Below are 23829 nucleotides of genomic sequence, written 5' to 3'. Positions count from 1 at the left end.
CCTGAAGTAGTGGGATGGAAAAAGAGATGAAGGCATATATTATCTCCCTATACCTGTGCTGCACTCATTTGAGGTAGTTTTTAGTGTTTAGAGTAGTTTCAGGTTGTAAAACCTTTCCATATGTTCACTGTGTTTAATTCAAACGTCTATATATTTGCTATATCCAAATGTTGAAGTTTACTTTTAGAATTCCGATGATTTACCAAAACAAATTACTTTATGCTTCTTGCTGCTCATATTTTTATATTTGGTTATTAACTACCTGGTGAATAAAACTATTTTAGAATGTTTTAATAGCTCTGCTATTACATAAAGGCTTTAGAGTTCCCCTTGCCTTTCCTTGCTATGACTTAAGCAGGATTTTCTAGTAATCGCAAAAATAACCCTACCTTTTTCTTTTCTGAAACACAAAGTCCAGAAGTTGTTTTTTTTTAATTTATTGCCAAAATTGGTTTTTATCATAAGAACACTGTTTTCAGTTAAAGTTAGTTAGTTAAAGATCTCCACCTTCACTCAACTGTCAGGACAGTACACACCATACCTTGAGTTTGGATGCACACGTATCTAGAAAATGGTTGGGAAAGGCCATATTCCCCTTTAGACACTAAATCTACTTGGAAGGGAAATTTCTAGGCCAAGAGTAAATGTATATGAATGGATGTTTATGTTGACAAACTTTAATCACCTATTCTGTCTTGTGTGATTGCTACCGAATCCTACCAGAAACTTGCCCCACAAATATTAAGATAGTTCTTTCTTCATTCCCTTTATACCTGGACATAATTTGGATCCACCTCTTTCCACACAGTTTCTGGTAGTAGAGCAGTTTTATTCCAGTTAGGTCCTAGTTCGATGACTAATGGGAAGAAACCACCGGGCACTGACCATGCTGACAGAATGAACCTCAGTTTGCAGCAGCCACACAATGTCAGTAGGAGTAAAAAAAAAAAAAGAAGAAGAAGAAAAATCCAATTCCTGTTATCAGATTAAAGTACAAACCAACACATATATTGGAGAGGGGTCATTTGCTATATCATCAATTTTACATTATTTTGAAATTTCACAGTAAAACATATTAAATATGACAAAAATGTACAAATGTGGGTGATTTGGACCTGGTGCATGGTAGGGTTAAAATAAATATTTGCTGAATAAACAAATGAAATGTAAACTTAGTCACGGAAGAAGGTTCCACAGGTAACAAAAAACAAGAAAGACGACGCATGGGAGATGTTGAAGGCAGTGTATTCACTCTGTATCCCACTAGCAAGCCAAACTCTCTGGACCAAACATCCCTATACAGAATGCCTTCTTTTTCTACCCTCCCTTAAAAACAATTTTATCCTGTCGTCTACACTCATTGTCACTACCTCACTGCCTTCCATTCAATTTATAACTTTTTTTTCAATCTGAACCCCTCTTCCCATAAGCCCCGAACTGACAAGAGATGGCCACAGTAGAGTAGAAATGGTGGTGGGGCAGGTGTAGGCAGGGAGACTTCTGAGATACTACAAACATAACTGGAGTTTCTCTCAGTCTCCAGGAGGGAATTCAAAGGATGACCTGCCCAGCTGGTAAACTCACTGGGATTGTCACCACAGGGTAAGTGGCCCCACGGCAGGGAGCATAAGTTTCCCTGATTGGGGACTGAACAGGACTTGCAGCAAGTTTTCAAGCAAATCTGTAAGAGAAAGGCAGTGGAAAGGAACCACTGTATACTGGCAGTGCAGAGAAAACAAACCTTAGGTTGCAGCAGCCATACTGTGACAGCAGATACAGCAAGAGCAGAGGTGGACAGATGCATGCCAAGAAGATGAGCCCCTCAGCAGTGGGGTCTGAGGACAGCAAATGGACCAGAAGCTTCTCCCCTAAGACTAACGTTAGATAAAAATGTGATGCTGTTGAGCAAGGGCACCCCTGCTGCCAGATCCAGCAGAAGAAGAAAAGGAAAAGGAAGGGAAGAAAAACCCTGTTTACTCAAAAAGAGGCTAACAGAATCTGGACAGAAACCAGAAAGACCATTATCTATAAAGAGCAAGATTAAACACCTACACCACACAAAACAGGGCTCAGAGACACGTTAAGAACACTTGTGGAGAAATAAAGTTATATGTCTGAATATCTGAGATATAACTATGAGTTTTAAACTAACTACCTTTGAAAAGAGAGAGACTAGAACTCAGAGGAATTCTATATTTAGCACCTTCCCCTAATAGCTAGATCACCACAGAGACTAGGCAGTTAAAGCTCACTGCCAAACAACAATTTCCCTTCCATAAATGATGCACAGATGCAACACAATTCCCTAATTTTAGAGAAGGGAAACTGAGACATAGAAAAACTTGATGATTAATGTAACTAAATTATATGATTCTAAATATCCAGTTTATCAGTCACAGAAAGAAAAATTTAGGTTTTTTTTTCCCCAACTAGCACCAGTCTACAAGGAACAGGAAACAGAACATAAGAGCCTGAGTACTCGGTCCATGAAATAGGTTAAGGAAAGAATACAGCTACACTTTCAATTAGAACATAATTGAAATTACTGTTTTGAATCTGAGTTTTATGTTGCTTTTATTCAATTATGAGCTCTTTCCCAAATAACTGAGCTTTAATCATTTGAGAGGTGTTTATTGAAGACTTAATTCTGATCAATTCAATTTGTTCCATTTAAGTGTTTACTGGGAATTTGGGGCACCTGGGTGGCTCGGTCGGTTAAGTGTCCGACTTCGGCTCAGGTCATGATCTCACAGTCCGTGAGTTCGAGCCCTGCGTTGGGCTCTGTGCTGACACCTCAGAGCCTGGAGCCTGTTTCAGATTCTGTGTCTCCCTCTCTCTCTCCCCCTCCCCTGTTCATGCTCTGTCTTTCTCTGTCTCAAAAATAAATAAACGTTAAAAAAAATTTTTTTAAGTGTTTACTGGGAATGAACTGTGTGGCAGCCATTGTGCTAAGTGCTGGGAATAGAGGAGTGAGCTAGACTAGAACAGTCACTGCCCCCATGGGTCTCTGGTGCAGCAGAGGTGAGAGGGGGGCTTTAAAGAAGTTATGATGACTGTGATAAGTTAGAAAACACAGAGTATCAGATGCTATGGGGAGCCCAAAATAAAAAGTCTAATCTTGAATAGACTTACCCTAGTAAGTGAATGTCATAGGCTTTTATTTATAGAAGGAAGATAGAATTCATTTTTTATTTGAGGTTAAAAGTATAATGCCAGTTTTAAAGGATGACATTTCAAAATCAGATAGTATAGAGAACTAAAGTAATTTGTAAAAATTATAGATTATCAGGATTTGAACATTCAACAAACAAAGCCCCTTGGTCAACATTTGCATTCCCTCATTAGCATTGTTTCCTGAAGCTTCAGATTTTATTCTTATTATACATACATATATATATATATATATATATATATATATATATATATATATATACATACATATATATTTCATATATATGTCATATTTTATATCCCACCAATCATTGTTTAGAAATGGAAATGGAAAACAAAGACCATTTTATGTGTAAACAACATAGGTTTCTTTTGTATATTATATATTATGGCAAGCATTGTATTATGCTTTCGTTTATAAGGAGTTTTAGAACCTAAAAACTGCAACCATGATTATGCTAATATTGAGTGAATTCATTGGGAATTCCTTAACTCTGTTTTTTAAACCTCAAAATATACCTAGTCTAAAACTCTTAAATCAAGAATTTTACAACATGATGACAACTTCAATTATTGGGAAATATAAAAAATAATTTGGAACTAATAATAACTAAAAGTATTAAAGTTTAGATATTTGAATTTTGCAATAAATTAGACCACATGCAATATTACTGGTCTATTTTCTTCTCACTCACTGGCATTCTGGTATGCTTTCATGAGAAGGAAAGAGAGATGAAGTTATGACTAGTCAGTTGGGCATGGCACTGGTAAGTGAATCCACGGGAGTATCAGACATGAGAATATCAAGTACATCCTATGGGTTAAAATGTTGTAGACCTTTGTCCCAACTACAACTGACATCTTGATCTCCCTGTCACATACTCCACCCTCTTGTCCTTGAGTATTTCCAGGAACAGAAAACTTTTCTACCATGAGTCAATTTCCCGGAAGGTTCTCATTCTGTATGTAGATTGAAGTTCAACAAGCCAGAAAACCCAGGTGCAGGGAGCCGATAGCAGAATGAAGACTTAACATCCAGTGTAAGGGATGAAAAACAGCAATTCTATCTTTGTGTGTGTGTGTGTTGGGGTAAGGAAGATATAGGGAAGGATGTAGGGAAATTTTAGGAAAATTTCAATCTAAGTGTTCCTTCCCAAAATGAGTTAAAATAAGTCTGCAAAACAGCCATAAAAAAAATAAATTCAATGCAAAGGGTTATAATGCATTCAGGTTTTGCTAGAATGAAGAGCTAAATATCTATTTCTGTGTAGCTTTGCAATGGACAATTACTAATACTTTTAGTTATTAAAATCTTATTGGTTGACGGGCGCCTGGGTGGCTCAGTCGGTTAAGCGTCCGACTTCAGCTCAGGTCACGATCTCGCGGTCCGCGAGTTCGAGCCCCGCGTCGGGCTCTGGGCTGATGGCTCAGAGCCTGGAGCCTGCTTCCGATTCTGTGTCTCCCTCTCTCTCTGCCCCTCCCCCGTTCATGCTGTGTCTCTCTCTGTCTCAAAAATAAATAAACGTTAAAAAAAAATTTAAAAAAAAAAAAAATAAATAAAATCTTATTGGTTGATAAAAGAATAAACATTTATTTTTTTAATGTTTATTTTATTTTTGAGAGAGAGACAGAGAGACCTAGCATGAGTGAAGGAGGGGCAGAGAGAGAGGGGGAGACACAGAATCTGAAGCAGGCTCAAGGCTCTGAGCTGTCAGCACAGAGCTCAACATGGGGCTCAAACCCCTGAACCGTGAGATATCATGACCTAAGCCGAAGTCAGATGCTTAACTGACTGAGCTACCCAGGCACCCCAAGAATAAACATTTAAAATTATAAAATTAATGTAATCAAGTCTGCCGATTGGACCTTTTATATAATTTTAAATGTTAAATTCTTAGAGGTGTTATATCGAAATTCTATATTTTTATTTTGAATATGCATTAGTTTCACTGAAGGCTAAGCTGCTGTAACAAAGACAAAAATACAATGGCTCCACCAAGATAGAAGTTTATTTCTTCTTCATGTGATAATCAAGAGCAGATAGATAGACTCTGCTGCACAATTATTCAGGAGCTCAAACCAGTGGAGTGACCCCTCTATCCTTACAGATTCTAATATCCCTTTAATTCACATGTCATTGGTGATAATTTAGTCACTCACCATTCATAACTGCAAGGCAGGCTAACTCATATTATCTCTTCCTGAGTAGTCATGTGCCAGCTACAATTGGTCAATTCATTTATTATTTTAGAATTTTAAGACCCCCTTTCTCTATCATTATTTGGTCCTCTGGGTATACACCACCCCACGATGTCAAGTTAGTGACACCAACATGGCTTTTTAATCCATGCAGGTTAGGGACATATCACCTAGTCTGCAGTGGAGTTTATAAAGAGTAAAGCTGTGCTACTCTAAATTTAATACATGCATCTACTTTATTTATTGATAAAATATTCTGGGATTTTTTCAAGAATTACTGGACTGGCTTGTAAAGGTATTGGTTAATAACTGAAATAGCAGCCTGGTATACTTTATTTAGCAAGAAAGAAGACATATCAATTAAATCAAACTATGCCATGAAATAGATGCTAGATTTGATTTTAACTGAGATTTGTGATCTAATTTGTAGAGACCTAAGTAATATTATGAAGATTACATGGACTTAACGAAATTGTCCAATTAAACTGTTAAAATGAAGGTCTGGCATATTTTCCCTGACTACTTTTAATGATAGATTTGATTTGATCTGATTAATTGGGGAATTTGAGATTTCTGATATTCTTGACTGGTTATTTTTGTCTTTTGGGGATTTGGAAAACTAATAAATGAGACAAAAATTTGACCACATAGGCCACTGCTTAAAATGAAACTTGGTTTTAAATTATTGATGGATTTTCAACATGTAATAGTCATAGGAAAACCCATTTTATCTTATCAAGTGTGTTCTAGTATAGAGAAACAATGCTCTACATCATAGGTTCTCGAATATTTGATATTCAGACTCTTATAAACTTTAAAAATTGGAGAACCCAAAGAGATTTTGTTTGTGTGGATTTTATCTACTGGGATTTACTATATAAAAAAGTAAAATTTAAAAATTTTTCAATATTTAACTATTATTAACTGTTATTTAACATATAAATTACTAAATGTTTACTTATTTTATATAACAATAAATATAAAAATAGCTATACTATCCAAAACAAAAATAAATGTGAGAAGAATGATATTGTTGTATTTTTTTTTTCAAGAATCTTTAACATCTGGCTTAACAGAAGGCAGCTGAACTCTCACGTTGGCTTTCTATACTCAACCTGTAGTGATATATTATCTTCATTGAAGTAGATGAAGAAGATTCAGCCTCCAGAGATATGTAGTTGGAAAAGGAAGACTCTTAGGGACCTCCCGAGAGGATCTCAGGGACTCGGAGTCTTCTAACCACACTGTGAAACTAACCACTGCTCCTCCCATTCCCTGGGCCTTGGATTTAGGTCTTTATACCTGTCTTTGTGAAGGAATTCAAGCTGTGCTTGACCAGGAAAGAGCAGTCCTGAGTCCTCCATGAGGGAAGAAGCCAAGCCTGAACCATACTGACGTTATTATGTCTAGCTTGAAGAGGCGTTTTTACATGCTGGCTGCTGAAAGACGGTATGGTAATAGCATTGTATGGAGACAGATGGTAACTACACTTGTGGTGAGCATAGCATAACCTATAGAGTTGTTGAATCACTATGTTGTACACCTGAAACGAATGTAGCATTATGTGTCAACTATACTTGAACTAACTAAATAAATAACAATATCTACCTCCCAGAATCTAATGAACTAAGGTGTGTAAAAGAGCTTTACCAACCCCATTAACTTACACCTGTACACCTGAATTCTCCAGTGGGCAGCACTGACACTCACAGTAAAGCCCATATGGATCTGCCTGCATTACCTGTACAATGTGCCACATATTGCTTCACTTCTCCAAGCATTGAATACCTCCTTCCTATAGCTATGATTTCACAATTTAATTCTGTAGAGTGGATATATACAAATATTAGTACTTACCACAGTATCTAGCATCCAGTAAGTACACATAAATGTCAGCTCCATTCCCTAGACTGGATCAATGGCCTTGAAAACATCTCAATAAATGACCTAGGTGAGCCTGTGCTGACTCCTTCTGCCTTGCATAGATTCTTGGACATTATGAATATTTTTCCCTTGTGAACTACAACATCTGAGTTTAAATCTGGGATGTATCAGCTAAAATAACTCATCTCACTTTAAAATTCATCTATAGTTTGAAATTTAGGGCCAGGATATTGCATTATCATCCACATATAGCTTTGCTCTTGAATTTAGTGGTAAAAAAGGATGGAAATCTATAGACCAAAAAAAATTATGCTGTAGGAAAAAAAAATAACTTAATATTTGAACAGGGTGTAATAATAGACTTCCAGTTTCTTTCTCTATTTTATTTTTCTGCTATTTACCTACAGCCATATATGCAAGAATTACATATATCCAAATTCCCAAAAATCAAATTTAAAATGCCCTAAAATCTTTGCTTTCTTCTCTTTATTTTTGAATTGCTCTCATCTCTATTTTCAGAGATGCTCCCTTTCTTTCCTATGACAGAGCTCATTTGCCATGGCTATCAACAGCCCTGCAAAATCACTGATTCTCTCTCTCTCTCTCCTTCTTTTTCAATGTCTCATTTCTTCAACTCACACTGAGACCTTCACCAAGTTATGGCAACTGCTCTTCCCAGGGGAGTTTGACCTGAATTCATCTTGAAATCCTGACTGTATTCTGGCTGTTTGATGCTGTACATTTCTACATTTCTAACTCCTCTTCCTTAATGCTGACGATACTTTGCATTATCACGGAGATAGGGAAGTTGAAACAGGAAGCATATAACATAGGTGAGACACTGAGATGTCTGGGCATATGGGCTCAGTAATGGATTTCCTTTATGTTATATATGTGTACCTGGGACAAATGCCTGGACATGGTTTGTTTTCCTCCCTAAAGACTCTCCAAAAAGTTCTGCTATTGATCACCCATCAATTTCTTAAAATAACTTGGCATAGCTAAAACTAGCAGAGTAAGGAAGTTCTGACATATGGTGAAATTCTCCAGCAATTGGGGGATTGTAATGTAACAGCCACAAATCTGTGTGTGCATCTCTTATGTGTAGCTCAAGACTTCTCAAGGGGGAATAAAGCCCCAAACACTGCTAATAACACCCACTCCTGCATTCCCAGCCCAGTGCTCTGCATAACGTAGGTGTTTAATACAGGTTTGTGAATATGATTAAAATAATTCCTGATTCTGTGCCTGCAAAAAGAGTACAGACCAAACTTTTTCTCTAACAGCAATTCAAATCCACACCCCTATCTTTTCTACTAAAGCCAACCTAGGAAGAAAGCTCTGTCAGAAAGTCAATTCCAGGACTTTAAATAAACTTGGTTTTGGGGTTTTCTTTTATTCTCTCTCTAGAATATTTAAGGGGATTTAATCAAACCACAAAATGTAAAAGAAATTAATTCTGTAATCTATCATTACTGCTAAAAAGAAAAAGACAAGAGGAAAATTCAACCATAATGAAAGGTTCAATTATTTCAATTACATCTCTTTTCAAAATGAACATTCTTTTACATCAGACATCTGTAATTTAGTGCTAATTTACTCCCCAAAATAGCATCGATTATAATACTTAACCAAAAAAAATGATAAAATACATTCACAAATTATTTAATGGTATTTATAAATGTAAGAATTATATATAATATATATATAACATATATATATATATATACATATGATTAGTGAATTTTTGCCTTAATAGCTAATCCAATTATTATCAAGGAAAATCCAATTATACACACAGACTGTGTGTGGGGTGGTGGCATATATAATGTCTTTGTATAAAGATAAACTGCTCCCTACTCAGAATCATAAATACCAACAGAAAGCTCTTATAAATATCATGATGTCTTTGCCTTTTGAACTTCCATGTGCATGAAAAGCCCAAAAAAGTAATTAGCTGACTTTTTCTCTCACATGTTTCCATCAATCTGTGCCCAAGCATTTGTACTCACTTTGACATTCCAATAAGGAAAATATTAGCTCCTTCCATTGACTTTATTTTTTTTAATCTTTTTTAATCTTTTTTAACATTTACTTATTTTTGAGAGAGACAGAGAGAGAGAGAGGGGGCATGAGCAGGGTAGGGGCAGAAAGAGGGAGACACAGAATCCGAAGCAGGCTCCAGTCTCCGAGCTGTCAGCACAGAGCCCAACGTGGGGCTCAAACTCACAGACTGTGAGATCATGACCTGAGCCGAAGTCGACGCTTAACCCACTGAGCCACCCAGGCACCCCACTCCTTCCACTGACTTTACATGTGGAGATGAGATCAAATTTGCTTCTCAAACTGAGACACTTTATGGCACAGGATGTGCAGGAGCTGGCTCCTACTGGAGAGCTAATTGTTAAATATTTAGTAATTACAGCTGAAATCAGCCATGGTGGAAGTATTTACCCTGTGAAAATTGGCAAATGCTACAAGTTTGGGCTTTTGTGGTTGCTACGGTCATTTTGTTATGGTTGTTGTTGGGAGAGCAAACGTTTACCAGTGCACCACTGCATGAAGTAAGGGCAGCAATCCAGACGCTCGTGAGCATTCTAATCCAGGAGCGAGGACAGCAATTACTTCAAAGAAGTGGCACCAAACCATAGTTGGGCCATCTTTCTTGAGTGTTTGATTTATAATAAAAATAGTAACATGCAATATTCACATATTTATTAGCTCCCTAGCAGAAAGCTCAAAATTTTTTATTGCCCATTGTCCAGGTAAGTTTACAACTGACAACGTTAAAGTTCATTAGACAGTAAAGAATAATGTATATATAAGAGTTACAGTAAGCCTCTGAATAGTAATCCAAAAACCTATTTTAAAAAGTTTATTATCTTAGTTATAGTTCTTCTGCATTTACTTCCTAGAACAAAAGCATTTTTATTAAAATTAAAAGGAGTAATGATATTTTCCTTCCACCATACAAAAGTTCACTAAGCCTATCAAAAACTATTAGTACCTATTATATGCAAGGTACTGTTTTTTAACACATTGATACTCAACCCTATGAATTAGAAATTATTATTCCCATTTTGCAGCATTAAGCTGAGAGGCATAGGGATTTAACCTACCTAAAGTTTCAGAACATGTAAGAGTCCAAGCCTGGATTAGAACCCTCCCTCTGACTCCAAAGATCATTCCTTTAACCACTATATTTAATTGCCTCTTGCGCATACATGGTTCCCATATACTCAAACACACGCAAATTGTTCTTCCTTTCACTAGCGTGACCTTCACAACTGTGTGCCACGCTAATCATTGCAATTATTGACATGCTCACCACAGATGTGGAGCCACCGGTTGTTCAGATTGATGGCCTTTTGAGAGTTTATGGTAAATTGAGTTGTTGGTTCTAATTCACCCATTGATTAAATATTTGGTATAAAATTTGCAAACTCCTTCATTATTTGGTTATACCATGGTCCCATAATCTTCCCTGCCTCTCACGCCTTCTCCACTCTGTGCAGTGAAACATCAATTAGTGTCAGTGGCTCCACATACTGAAAAAAATCTCTTTTAAATTAAGTGTTACTTTTGATATAAAGCAATATAAAAAGTCCCTAAATCCACATTTTCCTGTTGGTTTCCATTTCTAAAAATCAAATCCTATTATTCAATGTGGAATAATGAACCTGACCTTACAATCCATATATCAATTTTATCATCTTTTATCAGTAAAAGGAAAATCTACACATTTAAAATGAAAAAAAAAAAACCAACAACAACAATGTGCTTAGAAACAATGTGAAGACACAGCTGATGGAATTTCATGACAGCAATCGACAGGAATATGTCATTTACTTTCCGAAACCGGCAAATCTAATAACGCCTGGTATGTGAAGATGTCTTATAAATGTTAGAGAAGGAAAAGCTTAAACCTTGAAGAAGTCACTGAAAGTACAACCTTATAATAATCACACTGTAACAAGAGAGATGCCCCAGCATTTCAGGGACTTTATTAAAGCTGTTGGCAGACTTACTATTGGTTCACGAACTATTCATTAGCACTTCACCTAAATCCTGAGTTCTCTTGAAATTGAAAGACTCTTACCCAGCCCATTTATTTTCAAGTAATTCCAAAGGAGAATATTATTAGATGATTTTTAAGGATGAATAAGAGAGTTTAGAGGGCTACTAGCAACTGCTCTTTAGCTCAGAGTTATTCTTTATACCTTCAAGAATAATACAATTTGGTTCAACTTCACCTTCCTTTTCAGTGAGAAATAATTAGTTATCTCACATACGCAAGAAAAAATTGTATTAAAAACTCAATTACTTTGCTCAATTGAGATTACTTCCCTAGATGTAATGGCTCATTACCATAAAAACATGTACTCTAGTCAGAATCTTCTCAGATATTATGAGAAAATATATTTATTTCATTAATAAGGAGGTGAAAATTTTGAAACCTTATGATTAGCTCTGCATTTCTCCTGATACCAATATAAATTTCTAGAGTTCATTGATTTTCCACAAGAAATTATACATGCAGCTTGCTGAGGAATAGTACTTTTTTTTTTTTTGCATTAGGACAAGTTAAGAGTTTATACTAGATTATTTCTGAGGTTAAGTTTTGAAGACTAAATTTTAATGACCTTATTTATATTCCATACATTTTTATATTCATACTGAATTAGTCCACACAAAAAAGCTCAAACACTCAAGTGTCTTATATATTTATGCTATTATCTTCCCAGTATTTTCCTGATCTCATGTGGTATCAACATTCCATTTTGTCCTTTCTCTAATGCGTTTGATAATGAGTCTTATGTTAATGACACCTATTCTTAAATAATTATTGTTATAAACAATGGTCCTGTCTTCCTGCTCAGCAAATGCACTGTTGCATCTGTGAAAGCGCAATTGTTGCCATGACAACGGAGGTGTCCAACAAGGAGAGGAGGCAAAGCTTTTGTGTAACATCAAGTAGAAACAGCATGTAATTTCTTAAAGTTGTTATTCAAATTAGATTTCGCGATCCATTTCAAAAAAAAAGAAATGTGTAACTTTTCCAATTTTTTCTCTCTCTTATAGGTTAATGGCTTTAGGAAAATATCTCTGTACAAGATAAAATAATTCATGTCAAATTCAATTTTTGTAAGCGTAATTGGCATACGTCATGTGGCCTGATGGTGCACATGAAAGAGAACTGATATAACGCCTGATATTAGCGTTAATAAAGACAGGCCACCCCAAATTACCCTCTGGTAATCAGGACCTAGCTGCACCCAGTTTGTTAAAATTTATGGGGTGATAAGGAAAGGATTTGATGTAGATGTGTTTCTCCGTCAGCACATAAATTGCCCTCAAAATTAGAGCACAGCATGGCTGCCAGCATGTGTAGGTAGAACTGAAAAGATTGATGTGGAGAGCTCACTAGGCACACAGACAATGGCTTTTTGCTGTGCAGCTTAAGTAGCTTCTTACACAGGTGGTTTTTCCCCACACTCCCTCTCAGATCCCCAAGGGTTCTGGAGCCTCTGATAGGAAAATAGATGCATCAAGGGCAGAGTCTACATAAACATGATAATAACCTCTCTGTAGGAATGTTGGCTGAGAAAAAAATGAATAAATATAAAAAGCCAGAGGTGTGTCACTGAACCCTGGCAAAGAAGCAGATGATGGGTGAGAGGAGACAGGGTGTAGAAATCAAAGGAAGGAACATTATGAATTGTGAGAAGAAGCAGAAACATCTGACACCCCTGAAGTCAGTCCTGTAAAGAGTGAACAGAACACTGCATGTCAAACTGAGTACTGTAATTCGGGAAGATGCAGTGGGTGAAGGAAACTGCATTGATTATACAACTCAGGGCCTTACCAGAATACAAGTCATTTTGCACACACACTAACAATCCCAAAGTCCCAAAGGCAAAACTCAGTTATCACAGGCAAGCATTTGCATTCCTTACCCTGAGAGTAGGAACAAGTCAGTTAGTGACTGGACACTCACTATTGGTTGCTCTTGCAGAGCTGTTGGTTCTCTGCGGTTAACTAACTTTTAATTCTCTGTGGGCATCCTGTGGTTTTTTTTGTGTGTGTGCTGAACATTTACAAATGAATTGCACCCAAGGTCCCATTCTGGGCCTAAACAAGCCAAACAGAATATATAACCATGAAGCACTCCATGAGTCTCCTGGAAGTGTATCCAGCCTGGCGGCGAAAACCCTGCCCAGGCACAAAGCTCCTTGATCATGGGAAAGGAAGCCGATTCCAAAGACAGCTTAGAGCCTGTCACTTTAACTAACCTCCAGGCCAATGGGGACTGCTGTCTGTACCATGAAGCTCCTACTCTGCACTGTGCTGAGCTCTGAGGATACAGAGGTAGGCAAGATGAAGCTGGTCGGTGAACAACTGAAATGTAAAATCTAACAAAGAAGCTAGGCACTATACAGCAAGCTAGTATGGGTGAAATCAGTGGGTGAGGAACTACAGGGCACTGTAGGGGTATTACAGGGAGATCTAACCTAGGAAAGTCAAAGAAAACTTCTCTGGAGGAGAGACAATTAAATTATAATTTAACCAGTAGGGCCAAAGCAGGAGTCAGTGGACAGTGGATTGCATGTCTCTTATATCTTACTTCCTGAGGGTAGTGGGAAGCCATTGAAAAGTTTTAAGCAGAGAAAATAAAGAGGCAGAGACCACAAACTAAAGTTGAAACAACTGTGTTTGATAAACCTTGCAAAATATCACTGCATAGGCAGGTGACTTGGATAACTCTCCAAAAGAGTAAAACAGAAAAGGAGGAGATGCCTGCTTTGTGATACAGGCAGTGTGTAGAGTAGGCTTGGCTCCTGGAGTACTCAGCACATCACAACAACAGGGAAGTGTGAGGCATGGTCAGAGGTACTGACAATAATGAGCACAAGGACCAGAAGACTCCATGGCAGTGTCTAGTTGAGCTGCCAGCTCTCTAGCCTCATCTCTTTTCCCTGCTTTGTCTCAACCCCAATATAACCCAAAATCTCTTTGACACGGCATTTGGAAACACTGTGCCTTTGCTAGAAATTTGGGGGCAATGTGGAGGCAATGCGTAAAACATTGAACATCCCTTTTCTTAAAAGTCTTCTAGCTCCCCCATTCCACCCTGCTCCCCGCCCCCCAAATCTGATCAGGCTTCAGCCTCCTGCCCACTACAATATAAACTCTCCTAGGGCAGAAATTTTTATCACTTTTGTGTACTACTGAATCTCCAATACCTGCCTATGTTAGGCACTCCATAAATATTTTTCAATTAAAGCAATGAGCCTCCAGAGTCTCCTCACATTTTCCAGCTTGTTTTCTGGATTTCCTTCTAGAAGCTCCACTTTCTCACTTCATTGTGCAGAACACTTCACCTCCTACTCTTACCCACAGCTGCCCTTCCCAAAAATTCATTAATATGCTCTGACAAAGATCCTCATGCCTCACCCATCACAGCAGAGAAGAGCGTGCAGAGACTGGGATGTCAAACTTCCCTTCCCCTTGAGTCTCTGCAAAGAGTCAGTTCAGGATTAAAGTAACCTGCTTTCTACCCAACTACTCAGAGTTGTAGAAGAAACATTTCTCTTTAGCTAGAATAATCTGTGTGGAATTATACTTTTTAAAATTTTTTTTCATGTTTACTTATTTTTGAGAGAGACAGAAACAGAGTGTGAGTGGGGGAGGGGCAGAGAGAGAGGGAGACAGAATCAGAAGCAGGCTCCAGGCTCCAAGCTGTCAGCACAGAGCCCAACGCGGAGAAATCACGACCTGAGCTAAGTCCAATGTTTAACCAACTAAGCCACCCAGGCGTCCCTATACTTTTTAATTTCACTCACATGAAGCAATAGTAATGAAAACATCCAACCTGCTTTCTTGAAAGTTCATTAAAAAAATTTCACTTTTGCATTATTTTAAGTTCTTAAAATAATATACTACCTACCCCTACTACCCCTATTTTATATAATAGTATAATTTAGTGATGAGATGTTGTCTGAGAGACTCTTTTATCATTTATATTTTTTCAACTTGTTTTCCCTTTTCTCCTGTGAATATATATATATATGCTCATTGTAGAAAACTATGTATACACACATATATGCATCTATACACAAACACACACATATATACAAAAAATTAAATCATAGTCATTTCTTCAAATCCATAGTTAAAATGATACTATATACACAATACTATGTCCTGATGCTTGTACACTAGGAGCCTACTAACTAAAAATTATTTGTTATATTAAATCAAGTACCAAGAGTATGGTACAAATAATGTGTTATAGAGTGCAGAGAATTAAGAAATCGCTGGATAGCTTTTCAAAAGAGATGTGTCTTTGACCTAAGGGGAAGGGAAGGGCACTTGGGGAGAGAGCAAGCCCCGGCAGAAGTTGTTCTCTGAAGGACAGTAAGGTAGCCATCTGGGTGAGGTAAGAGATTTAGACTAAAGAGAGGATAAGAGGCATGTGGGAAGGAATGCTGGAGACATGGTTTGGATTACTCTAGGAAGAGGTAAGTCAAAGCATGATAATGAGCAGCCACATATAGATATATCAGCAATTTCACTTAAGGAACAGGAAGAGATTGAACTTGGAAAAGATTCTATTTGATCTTCATACAACAATGCCAATTTATAGTTCTAATTCTCTATGTGTGTATATCCCTGATTTCAATTTTTGATTTGATTTTGCCATGTTCCAAGGCATAACCCCTTTCCTGTCTAAAGAAACTGCATGTTGGAATTTATTTTATGAAAGACTAGAATAATCAGACTAAGTCTCTTTTCAGGTAATGGGACTAAGTGAGTCTGTCTATTTTTGCAAATATAGCTAACTCTTTACTGACAAAAAGCACCCTCCAATCCTATAACTGGTAATTAGAAGTAATGCAATACCTTTTAGATACCTTACGCAAAAAACATGAAGACCATAGGTAAAGTTCTTTTGTACCACAGTTTAACGTTAGTAGCATATGTAAGCATATATAGTATATATATGTATAGTGCATATGTAGTTGTATGTGTGTGTGTGTGTGTGTGTGTGTGTATATATATATATATATATATATATATATATATGTAGTGTATATGTAATATAATTTCCTCTTACTTTTCCTGAAATTTTATTCAAAAGAATTTGTTTTCTGACTATAATTTGGCAAAAGGAAAGTTAAAATGGGTGCTGGAAAAGATTAAATTTATTCTTGTCTTGAGTTTACACTATGAAACCTCAGCCCCATAATTTTTGTTTTAATTACATCCAGACCATATTTAGCAATAAAAGGAGAATAGAAGGAGTGGGAGACGGTGGTGCTTTCTAGAGTTTTTATGTTCTTTAACTTTCAATATTCACATCTACTATACAAGACCCACTTATCTCATGGCTTACTTATTTATGCTTCTGGTCAAAGGTATAAGGTTTTAAAAAATCTACACTTAAATTATTTATTAATGTAATTAAACTTCCTCAAGTATTTTTTAATTGTCTCAGGAAGGATTTATAGTCTTATTCCACTTAGCACTAAGCAAAGCCCTTCAGTCTTAGACAATATTGTAATACAAATTATATATATGAGGATAAATTCCAGGGAGGTGCAGGAAAGCAAGAGCATTTTACAGATTATCATCCATTCTTTTTTTCAATTTGTAAATGCAATACAGGTCTTAACTATTTTTTCCACATATGGAAAGTAAGTTTCCCAATATGTAAGATTACCTTACTGGAAGTTGCAAACTATGCTAACACAAGTTTTTCCTTGCCCCTCTAAATCTGTCATTATGAATAACACAGCCAAATGACTAATGACTTTCCATTTGTCATCCAGACACTAATATTTCAGTTAAGATATGTAAACTACACTCAACTAGTATCAGCTGAAATTATGTCACTCCTGTAAAAAAAAAAAAGATTTTCCCCTTTGGCTATCCCCATTGCCACTGGCCCCCTTCTTTCACTGATAATGATGATTCTGCATTGTATTTAGAGCCAAATAAACAGACTTAGATTGTTAAGTGAGAGGTATTTATTTTAAATAGGTGACCCAACACTAATTTTTTTCAGTTTTTAATTTTAGCAACAAAACAGAATTTAATTATGCTCTGAGTTCTGACTTGGGGGACCTCAATGAATATTGCCCTTATTCCATATTTCACTGCTTCCAATATAGGAGGTACAGATCTCCTATAAAGCATATAAAGCATATTCATTACATTCTCTGCTTGGTTTTAAAAAAGTCTCTGAACTATTAATGAATTCTTTAAAGTGATCTAACAAGGGATTTATGAGAAACACTATGTTTCAAAAATAGTGCCAAGGTGTTCATTGCCTGTGCCCAAAATTAATTTTAAAAACTACCTTAACTCTCCTGACTTCCTCCCGAAGCTAACTCTTTGGATTCTCTGGCCACAGCTGCCATTAATAGCTTTGTGCTATTTGTATCAATATATTTATTTTTTTAATGTTTTATTTTATTTTTGAGAGATAGTGTGAGCAAGAGAGGGGTAGAAACACAGGGAAACACAGAATAGGAAGCGGGCTGCAGGCTCTGAGCTGCCAGCATGGAGCCTGATGCGAGACTTGAACACACGACCCATGAGATCATGACCTGAGCCAAAGTCAAATGCTTAACTGACTGAGCCACCCAGATGCCCCTGTATCAATACATTTAAACTTCCAGAGGGATCTAGTTAAATTTTCTACCTCTAATGAATATATCACATAATAGTGTTTTAAGTATTTTAAAACACCACTACTAGATCTTTTTTTACCTTATGCACTTTTATCTTAAGTAAATTATTTTAATTTTTAATTTTTCTTTTAATCATTTTATTTAGGTATAATTGGCTTATAATAAACTGCACATATTTGAAGTGTACAATTTGAAAAGTTTTAACATATTTATACATCTAAGAAACCATCACCACAATAAAAATAATAAACATATCTTTTATCCCCCCGCCCAAATTTTCTTTGTAATTCCTACCCTGTCTCCAACCCCATCTCCAAGCAACCACTTATCTGCCATCTACCATAGATTAGTGTGCATTTTCTAGAATTATATATAAATGCAATGATACAGTATGTGCTCTTTTTTGTCCAGCTTCCTTTATTTTGTATAATTATTTTTAGATTCTCTTATTGTGTAGTATGTTTCAAAATCTGTTCCTTTTTATTACTCAGTAGTATAACAGTTTCCATACCATTCATTTCTTGATGAACATTTGAATTGTTTCCAGAGTTTGGCTATCATAACTAAAGTTCTACAAACATTCATGTAGAAGTCTTCGTATGGACATGTCTTTCCATTTCTCTTGGTTAAATACATAAGAGAGGAATGGATGGATCATATGGTGTGTATACGTTTAACTTTTTAAGAAACTGCCAGCTTTTGAAAGTAGTTGTACCATTTTACCTTTACACCAGCAGTAGTAATTTGTCCATATTTGAGGGAAATGGTCTGATCAATGCTACTAATACTCTTCTGACTCTTAGAAAACATGTAAAGTATGGACATGTACAAGTAGCCCTAGAAAACACCAGAAGTGCTACCAATAAATAAGTTAAATAATTAAGAAAAGAAACTCACCATACAATTCACTTTCCAAAATAACTTGTTCTTTGAGAACAGTTCATGTTACATTACACACCCTTAGAATTATATCAAACCTCAAAAAGCAAGACAGTACAACTTACTTCTAAGGGAGTCTTAGAGCTAGAGGCTTTGTATTTTCTCCTTTGTGTCCTCTTCAGAGCCCCAGTTATAGCTCTAAGGTTATACCCCAAAATGCTAACCCCCCAAAATGTTTATTAATACATGGTGATTGTCCACTATAAGAGAAGTTTGTGGCTTCAATTAAACAGAGGAATATTTATCTGCCATTTGGACCACTCCTTTCCTTCTAAAGACAATCAATAATAATTTCACAAGGAAGAATTTAATCTCTTTTCAAAAAGTATAAATTCCTTTTTTAGACAAGTGAAAATGAAAATACAATAGTCCAAAATCTTTGTGATGCAACAAAAGCTGTTCTAAGAGAGAAGATTACAGCAATACAGGCCTGCATCAAGAAGTAAGAAAATATCTCAAATAAACAACCTAACTTTATACCTAAAGAAGCTGGAAAAAGAACAAAGCTTAAAATGAGAAAGAAGGAAATAAGATTAGAGCAGACATAAATGAAATAGAGACAAAAACAAACAATAGAATAGATCAATGAGACCAGGAGCTCATTCTTTGAAAGGATCAATAAAATTTATACACTTTTAGCTAAACTCATCAGAGAGAGAGAGAGAGAGAGAGAGAGAGAGAGAGAACTCAACTAAATAAAATCAAAAAGAAAAGAAAAGAAATAACAACCAATACCACAGAAATATAAAGGATTATAAGAAAATCTTATGAAAAATTACATGCCAAGAAAGTGGACAACCGAGAGAATATATGGATAAATTTCTAGAAACATATGAAATCATAAAACTAAATCAGGAAGAAATGGAAAATTTGAACAGACCATTACTAGGCATGAAATTTCATTACTAGGCATGAAATTGAAACAGTAATCAAAAATACCTAACAAAAAAGTCCATGGCTTCACTAATAAATTCTACCAAAGATTTTTTTTTAACTTTTATTCTTTTTTTTTTAATATATGAAATTTATTGTCAAATTGGTTTCCATACAACACCCAGTGCTCATCCCAAAAGGTGCCCTCCTCAATACCCATCACCCACCCTCCCCTCCTTCCCACCCCCCATCAACCCTCAGTTTGTTCTCAGTTTTTAACAGTCTCTTATGTTTTGGCTCTTTCCCACTCTAACCTCTTTTTTTTTTCCTTCCCTTCCCCCATGGGTTTCTGTTAGTTTCTCAGGATCCACATATAAGTGAAAACATATGGTATCTGTCTTTCTCTGTATGGCTTATTTCACTTAGCATCACACTCTCCAGTTCCATCCACGTTGCTACAAAAGGCCATATTTCATTTTTTCTCATTGCCACGTAGTACTCCATTGTGTATATAAACCACAATTTCTTTATCCATTCATCAGTTCATGGACATTTAGGCTCTTTCCATAATTTGGCTATTGTTGAGAGTGCTGCTATGAACATTGGGGTACAAGTGGACCTATGCATCAGTACTCCTGTATCCCTTGGATAAATTCCTAGCAGTGCTATTGCTGGGTCATAGGGTAGGTCTATTTTTAATTTTCTGAGGAACCTCCACACTGCTTTCCAGAGCGGCTGCACCAATTTGCATTCCCACCAACAGTGCAAGAGTGTTCCCGATTCTCCACATCCTCTCCAGCATCTATAGTCTCCTGATTTGTTCATTTTGGCCACTCTGACTGGCGTGAGGTGATATCTGAGTGTGGTTTTGATTTGTATTTCCCTGATAAGGAGCGACACTGAACATCTTTTCATGTGCCTGTTGGCCATCCGGATGTCTTCTTTAGAGAAGTGTCTATTCATGTTTTCTGCCCATTTCTTCACTGGGTTATTTGTTTTTCGGGTGTGGAGTTTGGTGAGCTCTTTATAGATTTTGGATACTAGCCCTTTGTCCGATATGTCATTTGCAAATATCTTTTCCCATTCCGTTGGTTGCCTTTTAGTTTTGTTGGTTGTTTCCTTTGCTGTGCAGAAGCTTTTTATCTTCATAAGGTCCCAGTAATTCACTTTTGCTTTTAATTCCCTTGCCTTTGGGGATGTGTCGAGTAAGAGATTGCTATGGCTGAGGTCAGAGAGGTCTTTTCCTGCTTTCTCCTCTAAGGTTTTGATGGTTTCCTGTCTCACATTCAGGTCCTTTATCCATTTTGAGTTTATTTTTGTGAATGGTGTGAGAAAGTGGTCTAGTTTCAACCTTCTGCATGTTGCTGTCCAGTTCTCCCAGCACCATTTGTTAAAGAGGCTGTCTTTTTTCCATTGGATGTTCTTTCCTGCTTTGTCAAAGATGAGTTGGCCATACGTTTGTGGGTCTAGTTCTGGGGTTTCTATTCTATTCCATTGGTCTATGTGTCTGTTTTTGTGCCAATACCATGCTGTCTTGATGATTACAGCTTTGTAGTAGAGGCTAAAGTCTGGGATTGTGATGCCTCCTGCTTTGGTCTTCTTCAAAATTACTTTGGCTATTCGGGGCCATTTGTGGTTCCATACAAATTTTAGGATTGCTTGTTCTAATTTCGAGAAGAATGCTGGTGCAATTTTGATTGGGATTGCATTGAATGTGTAGATAGCTTTGGGTAGTATTGACATTTTGACAATATTTATTCTTCCAATCCATGAGCAGGGAATGTCTTTCCATTTCTTTATATCTTCTTCAATTTCCTTCATAAGCTTTCTATAGTTTTCAGCATACAGATCTTTTACATCTTTGGTTAGATTTATTCCTAGGTATTTTATGCTTCTTAGTGCAATTGTGAATGGGATCAGTTTCTTTATTTGTCTTTCTGTTGCTTCATTGTTAGTGTATAAGAATGCAACTGATTTCTGTACATTGATTTTGTATCCTGCAACTTTGCTGAATTCATGTATCAGTTCTAGCAGACTTTTGGTGGAGTCTATTGGATTTTCCATGTATAATATCATGTCATCTGCAAAAAGTGAAAGCTTGACTTCATCTTTGCCAATTTGGATGCCTTTGATTTCCTTTGTTGTCTGATTGCTGATGCTAGAACTTCCAGTACTATGTTAAACAACAGCGGTGAGAGTGGGCATCCCTGTCGTGTTCCTGATCTCAGGGAAAAAGCTCTCAGTTTTTCCCCGTTGAGGATGATGTTACCTGTGGGCTTTTCATAAATGGCTTTTATGATCTTTAAGAATGTTCCTTCTATCCCGACTTTCTCAAGGGTTTTTATTAAGAAAGGGTGCTGGATTTTGTCAAAGGCCTTTTCTGCATCGATTGACAGGATCATATGGTTCTTCTCTTTTTTTTTGTTAATGTGATGTATCACGTTGATTGATTTACGAATGTTGAACCAGCCCTGCATCCCAGGAATGAATCCCACTTGATCATAGTGAATAATTCTTTTTATATGCCATTGAATTCGATTTGCTAGTATCTTATTGAGAATTTTTGCATCCATATTCATCAGGGATATTGACCTGTAGTTCTCTTTTTTTACTGGGTCTCTGTCTGGTTTAGGAATCAAAGTAATACTGGCTTCATAGAATGAGTCTGGAAGTTTTCCTTCCCTTTCTATTTCTTGGAATAGCTTGAGAAGGATAGGTATTATCTCTGCTTTAAACGTCTGGTAGAACTCCCCTGGGAAGCCATCTGGTCCTGGACTCTTATTTGTTGGGAGATTTTTGATAACCGATTCAATTTCTTCGCTGGTTATGGGTCTGTTCAAGCTTTCTATTTCCTCCTGATTGAGTTTTGGAAGAGTGTGGGTGTTTAGGAATTTGTCCATTTCTTCCAGGTTGTCCAATTTGTTGGCATATAATTTTTCATAGTATCCCCTGATAATTGTTTGTATCTCTGAGGGATTGGTTGTAATAATTCCATTTTCATTCATGATTTTATCTATTTGGGTCATCTCCCTTTTCTTTTTGAGAAGCCTGGCTAGAGGTTTGTCAGTTTTGTTTATTTTTTCAAAAAACCAACTCTTGGTTTCGTTGATCTGCTCTACAGTTTTTTTAGATTCTATTTTGTTTATTTCTGCTCTGATCTTTATTATTTCTCTTCTTCTGCTGGGTTTAGGCTGCCTTTGCTGTTCTGCTTCTAGTTCCTTTAGGTGTGCTGTTAGATTTTGTATTTGGGATTTTTCTTGTTTCTTGAGATAGGCCTGGATTGCAATGTATTTTCCTCTCAGGACTGCCTTCGCTGCGTCCCAAAGCATTTGGATTGTTGTATTTTCATTTTCGTTTGTTTCCATATATTTTTTAATTTCTTCTCTAATTGTCTGGTTGACCCACTCACTCGTTAGTAGGGTGTTCTTTAACCTCCATGCTTTTGGAGGTTTTCCAGACTTTTTCCTGTGGTTGATTTCAAGCTTCATAGCATTGTGGTCTGAAAGTATGCATGGTATAATTTCAATTCTTGTAAACTTATGAAGGGCTGTTTTGTGACCCAGTATATGATCTATTTTGGAGAATGTTCCATGTGCACTCGAGAAGAAAGTATATTCTGTTGCTTTGGGATGCAGAGTTCTAAATATATCTGTCAAGTCCATCTGATCCAATGTCTCATTCAGGGCCCTTGTTTCTTTATTGACCGTGTGTCTAGATGATCTATCCATTTCTGTAAGTGGAGTGTTAAAGTCCCCTGCAATTACCACATTCTTATCAATAAGGTTGCTTATGTTTATGAGTAATTGTTTTATACATTTGGGGGCTCCGGTATTCAGCGCATAGACATTTATAATTGTTAGCTCTTCCTGATGGATAGACCCCGTAATTATTATATAATGCCCTTCTTCATCTCTTGTTACAGCCTTTAATTTAAAGTCTAGTTTGTCTGATATAAGTGTGGCTACTCCAGCTTTCTTTTGGCTTCCAGTAGCATGATAAATAGTTCTCCATCCCCTCACTCTCAATCTAAAGGTGTCCTCACATCTAAAATGAGTCTCTTGTAGAC

The sequence above is a fragment of the Prionailurus viverrinus genome, chromosome B2, assembly GCF_022837055.1.
Source record: "Prionailurus viverrinus isolate Anna chromosome B2, UM_Priviv_1.0, whole genome shotgun sequence".
In the NCBI taxonomy this organism is placed as follows: domain Eukaryota; kingdom Metazoa; phylum Chordata; class Mammalia; order Carnivora; family Felidae; genus Prionailurus; species Prionailurus viverrinus.
The sequence above is the reverse complement of the archived record's forward strand: the minus strand, read 5'-3'. Positions refer to the sequence as shown.